This window comes from Eutrigla gurnardus, assembly GCF_963514095.1.
Source record: "Eutrigla gurnardus genome assembly, chromosome: 13".
NCBI lineage: Eukaryota > Metazoa > Chordata > Actinopteri > Perciformes > Triglidae > Eutrigla > Eutrigla gurnardus.
The window spans coordinates 26,354,193-26,365,353 of NC_139936.1; positions in this window are offsets into that span (position 1 = coordinate 26,354,193).

Consider the following 11,161-nt stretch of genomic DNA (forward strand, 5'->3'; position numbering starts at 1 on the left):
ATCATTAGGGCACTCTTCACACAACTCAACTGGGAACCGTAGGGTCGCCGGTTCGAGTCCCTGTATGGACCAAGAATGGAGAGGTGCCAGTTCACCTCCTGGGCTCTGCCGAGGTGCCGTTGAGCATCCAGCTTAATTATACTTTTGCATATATTCAGCTTTTTTAATATTGGTTTCAAATATTCAGCTTTTTCAAACTTTTCACATATTCAGCTTTTTTAATATTGTTTTCAAACATTAAGCTTTTTCATACTTTTGCACTTTTTAATATTCTCTTCAAATATTCAGCTTTTTTAATATTTTCTTCAAATATTCAGCTTTTTTTCCAGTGTTGCTTCAGCATTAAAGCATTTCCACGCATTTTCTGCAGGAAATGCATTTTCTAGTTGACTTTCGTTGTTGTGTCTTGCGTTTGGGTCCAATCCTCCAGTGTTTGTTCATAACAATAAAAGTGATTTTGATTGCCTTTCCTTCCAATCACATTAGATATTATCTAAACAATATTCTCCGACATTTTCAACATTTCATATCGTGGACATAATCCGCAACCAGATTCTTTGCGGAGCTAGCGTTTTTGCGAACGGGAGATTCATGAAATGTTTAAGTACATTTCTGTGTTGACATACCTGCTTATATTTACTGTTTAATATGTGAAATATGATTAAAATCATATGCCTTAGTTAACGTATTTGCGCAATATTCTTCTGCTTTCAACTGACGCCACTCTCTTTCTGGGCATGGGGGGATTGCACCCAATGAAAATGATAATTCATTCAATGAACTGCTTTGTGAACTACGGGAGTTGATCCCCTGTCCCCTGCACCGTGGGCGGCGTTGCTAACCATTACACCACAGTGTCGCTCTGCAAGGTTGAAAATAAAGACTTATTACCTTCAGATCAATAGACTGTTTCATTCAGTTATACACATTAGATCGGGCCGTAATTGTCTGCCATGCCAACTATCGCTACTTTGCTGCAGTTATGTTGCTCCGCTTTCTAAGGATGAGCTCGTTTTCTACATAAACACTCAGTAATATCTAATAACGCTCTCCCAGCTGCCATGGTGAATCGTAGTATTGGAGCTCCATTGATGATGGCTTTGTAGAATCGGCAGGCACGCGCGTAACTCAGAGTTGACTGAAATAATTCAAAACCGCTGTTCTGAAACCGAAAACTCAGAGTTGCCCATCTCAGAGTTGGTCAACTCAGAGTTCAGGGTTAGGTTCAGAGTTTGTTGAACCTGCTTTGTGAAACGGGCCCCAGGTCATCCAATTTCACCTTAAAAGAGTTCAACGAGACCAACTCATTGTGCTTCAAAGTTTTTTGTAACATGTTCCAGGCAGAGGGAGCAGCAAACCTAAAAGCTTTCTTTCCCAGTTCAGTTCTGACTTTAGGGACAGACAGTAAGAACAAATCCTGAGACCGAAGATTAAGTCCCAGCATTACTTCAGTTAATGTAGGACAAAAGGTAAGAAGGAAAAAAACCAAAGATTGCCTTGTAAATGAGAATATGCAGGTGTCTCAGTCTGCGTATTGATCAGGAGGACCATTCAACCCGCTCATTCAGCGTACAGTGATGAGTCAGTGCTTTAAAACCAGTGATGAACCTCAGAGCTCTATGATACACAGTATCAAGAGCATGTAAGCTTTGAGACGAGGCATGCATATATACAACATCGCCGTAGTCCAGAACAGACATAAAAGTAGCAGCAACCAGTCTCTTTTTTGAGTTAAAAGAGAGGCAGGATTTGATCCTAAAATAAAAGTCTTAAAACATTAATCATAATTAAGAATCGTGATTCATAAGATTTAACGCATTTATATCGATTGAAGCCAAAACAATTAATTCTATTTTAGCAGATCGATTTAGTTGAATCTATAGGACAATCGATTCACGTGAATCGTTACACTAATAAATAGTTATGTAGTTTGTCCTTTATGTAGCCAGGTGAAGAGTAAAGCTTAAGGATTGGAATAAATTGTGTTTCTTCAAAAAATTACATACATACATTTTGAATATGAGCACAATATTTGGTTACCTAATATTGAATAGCTGTAAAATGTATGAAAGAGTGTTTGTATCCTTAAATAAGCATACAAACAAAAATACCTCAGTCAATGGCAGCACAGTTGACATGTTCTTATATTTATTTATTTTATTTAACCTTTATTTAACCAGGAATAATCCCATTGAGATTCAGAATCTCTTTTGCAAGGGGGTCTTGGCCAAGAAAGCAGCACAGTACATCCACATTTAGACAACATCAACAAAACAAACATAAAAACAGCTAAAACAATAACAGCAAATCGCATCAATACATTATAATCACCAGCTGCGTTGGGTGAGAGAACATGTGCATTCAGTAGTCAGATAGTCCTTGATCCTAGCTTTAAAATGTTCCATACTTGGGAGATAATCCAATTTAAGATGACTCTGTAATTTATACCAGGACGAGGGTGCGAATGCTTTGAAGGCACTTTCCCCAAAGACAGTCCGTGTACGAGGAATAGTATACATTATCAATCTATCGTGCCTGAGAAGACAGCTTCTGGTGTTGACTTTAGGAACCAAGAGAGAACACAAATAAGGAGGCAAGTCACACAGGACGGCCTTATAAAGAAAACAATACCAGTGTTCCCATCTACGATTGTACAAAGAAGGCCAGCCAACACTCTCATAAAGACTACAGTGATGAGTACGAAAACCTAAATCTGTTACAAATCTTAATGCTGCATGATACACCGAATCCAGCATTTTCAGAGAGGAGAGATTTGCATGCATGTATAAGATATCACCATAGCCAAGTATTGATACAAAAGTTGCCTGAATCAGTCTTTTTCTCGCATTAAAGGAGAAACAACTTTTGTTTCTATAATAGAAACCAAGTTTAACCCTGAGTTTCTTTGTAAGACACTCAATATGATATTTAAAAGACAGATTTTCATCCAAGTAAAATCCCAAGTACTTGTACACTGAAACTCGTTCAATCACTTTTTCATTTTGTATAACAATCTGACAAGCATCATCTGTCTTCCCTGATTTTGAAAAGCACATCAATTTAGTTTTGTCAGAATTGAGCACAAGTCTTAATTGATTAAGATTACTCTGAACGACATTAAAAGCAGATTGTAGCTTTTGTATGGCACTTGTTAATGATGAAGCAGAACAGTACAAAATAGTGTCATCTGCATAAAAGTGAAATTTGGCATCATTTACATTTCGACACAAGACATTTATATAAATAGTAAATAAAATGGGACCCAATATGGACCCCTGGGGGACACCATTTTGAGTCAACAAAGGTTTGGAGGATACACCATCAACCTGAACACTTTGTGTTCTGCCGCTCAAGTAGTTTCCAAACCACATGACAGCTTTTGAAGACATTCCAATATCTCGCAGTCTCTGGCACAGGACCAAGTGGTCAACTGTGTCAAAAGCCTTTGACAGATCTAAAAACAATGCAGCACAGTATTCTTTAGAATCAATAGCACTTATGAGATCGTTTAAGACTTTCATAGTGGCAGTGACAGTACTGTGCTTTTTTCTGAAACCAGACTGCAGTTCATTTAAAATGCTATTTGTTGTCAGAAAATCTTTCAACTGGTCACTTATAAGCCCTTCTAAAACTTTGGCTAAAGCAGACAGTTTTTATATCGGCCTATAATTATTAGGATTTGATCGGTCACCACCCTTCAATAAAGGAGTGACATATGCTGACTTCCAGACACTAGGAATTATTCCAGTTTCTATAGTCAAGTTGAAAATATATGTCAAAGGTTCTGCAATATGTTCAGCAGCAATTTTCAAGAAGTATGGGTCTAACCCATCAGGACCAGAGGATTTCTTGGTATTTAACTTAATGAGAGCATTGTATACCTCCTCTTTAGTAATGAGAGCAAGATCAAAATCACAAAGTACATTTTCACCAGACAGAGAGTAATCCACTTGACTCATATCTTGTTTCATTTCCTGCTCAAACAACAAACCAGGAAATATAAAATGCTGGTTTAAGGAATCTAACATACTTTTCTTTTCTGTAATGATCTCATCATTCAGCTTTAAAGTATTCGGAAGTACAGTGTCCCTTGTGCCTGAAGACAATGATTTAATCATCTTCCAGAATTTAGAAGGGTTGTTTGTGCTATCACATATTTCATTAACATAAAAATCTGCTTTAGCTTTACGTATTTGGGAGACACACTTGTTTCTCAGGTACCTAAAATGTTGCCAGTCTGACATATTTTTGGATTTTCTTGCAGTTATATACCTACCTTGCAGTTTGTAGTTGTGTTAATAGCTTTTATTGGTGTTAATAACTTGTCACTGGTGCAGGTGTCAGTAAGCTCCTGTTGTTATTATTCACATCTTGAAAAGCATGAAAAAATCATGGTAAAGTCAGTATTTCAACTATGAAAATGACTTGTTGTTGTTAGGGATGTAGCAGGAGCAGATTTGGTTATCAACAGATAATTATTAATGTCAATATGATTATCGATATTAGTAATTATATTTAATATATTATTATGATATAATCATAAATATACGGGGCACCACCCTGGGATCAGGGAAAAGATAACCGAAAACTGTCTCAATATGAAGGGGGGTTTTATACTCACATGCCAATCATCGTGATCATTGGCATAGAAGTATAAAAACAATCCAACAATTAAAAAGGCGTTAAATTCGAGCACTATCCTTCACAACTTGCTGTTATCCAGTGACATATACACAACAAGCATAAGGGACCGCTACTTATAATATAATAAGATTTATTAAAATTAGTAATAATGATCACAATCAATAACACTGCAATTAACAAAGCCTTATTACTTAACTACCTAACACACAAAGCTAAGCTAAACACGTGGAGTGTGTGTGTGTGTGTGGGGAGAGGAAAGAGAGAGAGAGAAAAAGATGGCTGGGTGCAGCCACCAGGTGGAGCTATTCCTCACAGCGTTCAGGGGCGGAACCGCTGACGTCAGATAGACTAGCGAGAGAGGGAGAGACGGAGGGAGAGATGGCCGGGTGCAGCCACCAGGTGGAGCTATTCCTCACAGCGTTCAGGGGCGGAGCCGCTGACGTCAGGTAGGATAGCGAGAGAGGGAGAGAGAGAGAGAGAGAGATGGCCGGGTGCAGCCAACAGATGGAGCTATTCCCTAGCGTCCGGAGACGGAAACAGCTGGTGTAGGATATGTTTGGAGGCGGTGTATGTGTGTGCACATGTGTGTTAGCCCAAACAAAGAGAGAGAAAATGCGCGCGTAATACACAAAGGATCAGTAAGCTATTACCATCACATCACATTCACATCGCTTGTGAATGAACTGGCGTTCGTACGGCGGGACCCCGGTCCTTTAACTGATGGTAGATCACTTACGGAGCTTGTGAATGTGTCCGAGGTTGGACACACACTGTTACAGAAATGAAACCCAGCGGCATGGGTCCACAATCAGAATTCGAATACAACAACACAGGAAGCAACGGACTCGGCGGTCCGCGATCAAAACTTAAAACACGTTAACAAGAATTACAAGCATATCCTACACTATCAAACGTATATCTCTGCCCAGACAAATAGCCTCTTACTTTGTCGATGTGTATAAGTCCATCTTGTGCGGCTGCGGTGCTTCTTGACGCGCCGGCGGGCTGTGGTTCGCGAGTCCTCGGCGGCAGCGGGGGACGCGACGAGTCGGTTGAGTCCAGACGAGAGCGGGGCGTAGCAGTTATCCTTCTTGATGATCAACTCGAATGAAGAAAACAGTTTGTGTTCCTTCCTTCCACGGGCAACAATAGAATTGCATGGCTTGGCGATTTAGTCAGCTGACTTCAGACAGGAGCGGGGCTCAGAGGTTATCCTTCCTGCTGGTCGCTGGGATAAAGGATAAAGGAACGAAACAAAGAATCGTGCAGTTGTGGCGATCTTCTCAGGATCCAAAAAAACGAGGAAAAGAAACTGCGAGTCGCGGAAAAAGGGGGAAAACAGTCTGTCGCTCGTCCAGCGAGTTTGGGGAAAAGACTGTGGCCTAAGACAAAGGAAGCGCTGCAGACGTTAAAAGTTCGCCTCCTGTTGCAGCGGTGTGCTGCAGTGGAGGAGCTCACCTCCTGTTGCAACTGTGTTTCGCGATGGAAGAGAACGTTTTTAAGGTAGTGCCGGGTTTTATACCTCACGGCTGTCTCTCAGGGACCCCCTGGGGTCCTTGTGGTTGTCAGCCAATAGGAGAGTTAGTGTGACGTCACACTTCGCACCTCGGTGAGAAGTAAAGCCAAAATGGCGGTTGTAGTTCTTTATCCCCCTTTTCCCTTTCTTCTGACCACATGTGAAGGCTTTTGGTCTCTGTGTAAGCCGCATTGTGTAGTCTCAATGGTGAGGTCCCTACATTCCCCCTTTTGGTCTGAAGGTTGAGGTGTGGGACGCAACCTTGGGAGCAACATAAGGGCCGAACAGTCCATGTGTTCCTTGAAACACGTGGGAGTCCAAACAGCCTGTATATTCCATGGAAAAGAGGTTAAACAGTTCATTAAGGTTAGAGTCCATAGCGTTTGATGGAGGCATAGTGTCTGGGCAGAGATTGAGGCAGATTCTGGGCAGAGATTGAGGCAAGGTCTGGGCAGAGATTTTTAACCTAACCTATATCAAACATCTACTAAGACACAACTTACACAAACATCAACATTGTGATTACACTCAGACAGTTTCAAACAGGACACACCCCTACTATGAAAACGGAACGAAGAAGGAAAAGGAAAGCGAGAAAAAGGAGAAGGGGTTAGTGGTTGCTTGGTTTACTCCTGGAGAAGATTTAAGTTAGCCATATTTACTATGTTGTGCCTAAGGGCTGTAACGCTCCATGTAGCCGGAAACAGAGGAAATATCAGAGGCGCTGTCATTATCTGAGTTGTCATGTTTGTACACTGCTGGTTCACGTGACTGGGCCAGAATGTCGGAGTAGGGCTTCCTACTGCTTCTGTGTGAATGCCCATCTCGACGCAGTTGGTGGACATGGCGGTGATGCTCAGTGTCCCCATGCCGTTTCTTGCCAGGCTTCTGTTGGGAGCTTGGTGACGGTTGGGACGCGTCAAGCCACAGCTGTACCGAAGTTAACAGCTTCTGGACCAGGTTGTTCAGATACCCTTCTTCTTTAGTTTGGGAGTTTGTCTGATTCCAGGGGCTCACCCCCTTTCGTGCTGTTATGACGGCTATGCTTTAAAGCGGCGGATGTTTTGGACGCAGATGTATCGACGTTAGCGGGCTTTCTTTTAATTTTGCGCGCTGAGTAGGTTTCCCAAGCCATCTGTGCTTAGTTACGAACATCTTGCATGGAGAGTCGGTGTGTCCTGCAGTGCATGGCGACATCGCCCCGCACACTTTCGTGCAGTATGCAAAAAAAGAGACTGGAAGGCAGGCTCTTCCTCCAGTCCTGGGGAGGTACGGCCCTGAGCATAGGCGGCCCTAAAGCGCCTATAGTACTCCTTGGGTGATTCCTGCTCCTCGTGTACAACGGCGAGGGCACCTAGCGTGGCGGAGCCGGGGTCCCAGTACCGGCTATACTCCTTCCGGAATGCTGCACAAAGTCTGGGGTATCGGTCCCGGGTTCCGGGTGCAAGTGTTTCTATGAAACTGTGGACATGTCTGGTTGTGGTCTTCCAGACTAGCCTGAGGTTCTCACGTGAGGAGGCATGGGGTAGGTCAATCAGGTGGTTGTCTAACTTTCCCAAATAGTTGTCAATATTATGGTTCGAGTTGTCGGGATCAAAATGTTGAATATCTTTAGCTATGCTCTCAAGCTCTTTAAAGCGGAGGCGCTGTGGCGTCCTTCCTGGTGAAGACGAGACTAAGCTAGGTTGTGGAGGTGCGTCGCAAATTACCGGTTTGATCCAAAGATAGGGAGATTTTGGAGGAGAACTTGTGTAAGTTCCACTGCTGGTTTCTTCGCTATCTGTGTCAGAGCGATGGGAAGCTGCGTAGCCGTTACCGCAGTCTCTCAATGGAGCTTGTCTTAAGGACTTTGTGTGCGCTGGTAACTGTTCCCATCTTCTGCATGGCGGGGGAGTCGTATTTTCACTACAAGAAGAGTGGGAGTCGGAGAAGCCTGAATCAAACTGACTGGACGAGTCTGCTGAGGGAGGATATTCTAGTTTAAACTTCAACCACCTGTTCTTGTGGGACAAAGACTAAATAACGCATGGCTTTTGTGTCTGCTGCTTGAACCTCATGGAGGAGACAAGCATTTTGCTCCTTTAGTGCTTCTGCTTCCTTTTCTAGGAGAGCTTTACTCTGAACCGAGAGACAGGTTTGTCCGTAGAAAGTCAGTAGCAAGCATTTTAACAATGGACCCTTGGATGATGTTACTACATCAGATCTGCTGTTCAGTAACAAGTTGATCTCCTCTTGGCACTCTCTGAGGTTTAGTTTCTGCAAAAACTCAGAGTAGCCTGTCTGAAGGCTCTGTGCCACAGATGAGATGAACTGTTTGCAGGGGGTCTCCATTGTGTCTGGAGAGAAAGGAGGGGGGGGGGTTATGCAAATCACCTGATAAGGTGACTGGCGGTTCTCTTTTAGAGAGGTCAGCTTCACCCTCTAATGATTCTATACAGCAACTCAGACTTACTGGAGGTTGCTTACTTAATTCTTTGCCAAAGGCACGCTAACTGAAATGCACAGCAGGAATAGCTAGGGAATTATTTTGAAATTTTGACTCGAGCTAGAACCCGTGGTGGAAACCGCAAGGTACAATTTCAACGATCACAGAGTTGGTACACTCTGTGGCTCTATCCTCCGCTCTACTTCTAGTAAAGGGAGAATCCGGCTTCACTTGTTTGGTGTTTATCGCAAAAAGGGAATGTATTTGTTGTTATACTGATGTGGGTGCACAGGTGAGAGGTTTCAACCTGTGACTTACAATGGAAATGTTAATACTCTTCTACAGCTGGACTGTAAATGAGGTGTCTCTAGCACCTCTGGTGAGTAATCACTGTGTTATAACGCGTCTTAGTATCCCTAACCCTGCGTAGTTTGTTAGTATTGTTTTTAAACAATTAATGGCTTATCACAACATGCATATGCAACCCTCAACTGTATTTGCTTGGCAAATAGTAACAGGGAGCAAACAAATCGATCCTTGAACATCGATTTCTAAACAATGATATTAATAAACATCATCAAATACGTGTGGGGGCGGTGTATGTGTGTGCACATGTGTGTTAGCCAGAACAAAGAGGGAGAGAATGCGCGCGTAATACACAAAGGATCAGTAAGCGATTACCATCACACGGGAGCTTGTGAATGAACTGGCGTTCGTTTGGCGGGACCCCGGTCCTTTAACTGATGGTAGATCACTTACCGAGCCTGTGAATGTGTCCGAGGTTGGACACACATTGTTACCGAAATGAAACCCAGCGGCGTGGGTGCACAATCAGCATTCAAATACACAGAAAGCAACGGACTCGGCGGTCCGTGATCAAAACTTAAAACACATTCTTCATGTTAAAAGGGAAACAGCTAGAAGCTGTTTTTTTTAGACTGGGATTTCCCTATGGAACAACCTGCCCCTGCATATTAAACAAGCCAAACAAAGGCAATTTTTAAAAGAAATGTTAAGGCGGCTTTGGTTGATGGTTCACTTTGAACGGAGAGGGTTTTGAACCTGGGCGTGGGGTGGCAAGGGGGACTAGTGGGTTTATGTTTATGATTTGTTTGTTTTTTGGTATTGTTTGTTTCATCGAGGACCACTTTGGAAATAAGTGTTTTAAGTAGGCTAATCCTTTTTAGTGCTATCTTCTGGGATTGTTGTATTTTGATACTCCTTGGAGTTGTTTGTACTTTTAAAGCAACACTAAGCAACACACAGGCTCTGCGTGAAGATCAGTGGGAGAACACCCTGCAGGTGCGTGGAACATACCTTGCAGCTAGGTAGTTTTTAAATTGCCGTCAAGGCAGAGCCTGCAAAGAAAAGGAGGAGTATAATGTCCGATGATGCGAAGAAAAGAAAACGGGAGCATGACAAAGAAAGAGCTCGTACGAGAGTGAATATCGGACCGGCTCACACTCGTTGGCGAGAGCTGAAGGAGGCTACAAAATGCAAGACGGATGGTGACTTGGCTTTGTTGCTGCTGGACTTAAAGTAAATAATACCGGTAATCATATTTTTCCAACAGTGTGCATCTGTGAACAATACATTGTCGATTATTTTATTGGCTCATGTTAGCTAAGGCGTTAGCTATTGTGCTAATATATATGTAACTATCGCTATGGCTCATGTTAGCTAATCTTACCTAAGGTGTTAGCTATTGTGCTAGCATATATGTAACTATACTCTACCTTGTCACTGGACATCGTTCAAATCGTTCATCGTTTACAGAGCCGGTTCTGCATACAAACAAATAACGTGCGTGCAACGGTAGGCTGCAGTAGGCTAATTTATTTACGACGGCAGTAATGGACAATTCCGCTTCCAACCTGAAGGGGGACCTGTTAAAATAATTCTGCGATTATTTAGAACTGGAGGAAGGAGATCGGAGTCAGCTCAAGGTCCAAACAGGGATTTAATCTTGATCAAGAGGAGAATTCACAGAGCAACATGCTGGTCCGTTACAAAGTGAAGACTCAACGTGCTGTGAGACAAACATGGTATTTATCCATCTTCTGTGGGTGTGTTTTCACTCAGTTCACAGGGATGGAAGTCGTAAACTCAGATGTTTATCTAAACCTTGCATGGGTCACAAACCCCACCTGGGTCATAAACCACACCTATGTCGCAAAACACACATGGGTTGCAAAACACACACAAATGGCCACAGGCCACAGGTCACAGGTCACATTCACACCAAACCTTCTCATGTGTAAGTCTTCAGTTCAGATATCTCTCATTAAGAAGTACAAAATTTCCATCACATATCCCTCCTGTTTATGCTGATTCTAATCATAATCATAACATACATTTTGTGAAGTGTGAGAGCGAAAACCCTATTAGGCAGTTCAAAACATTCTTTATTATCCATTATCCTTCTAGAAAGGGAAACTCTCTCACGGTCCCGCTGCCCCGGCAACCACCCGCAGGTACTCCATTTGACAAGGTACAGAAATTATATAAAAATAAGCATAAATTCAAAAGCATTTTGATTACATTGTTGCCCCCAAAAACAAAACATAAATGTCCTC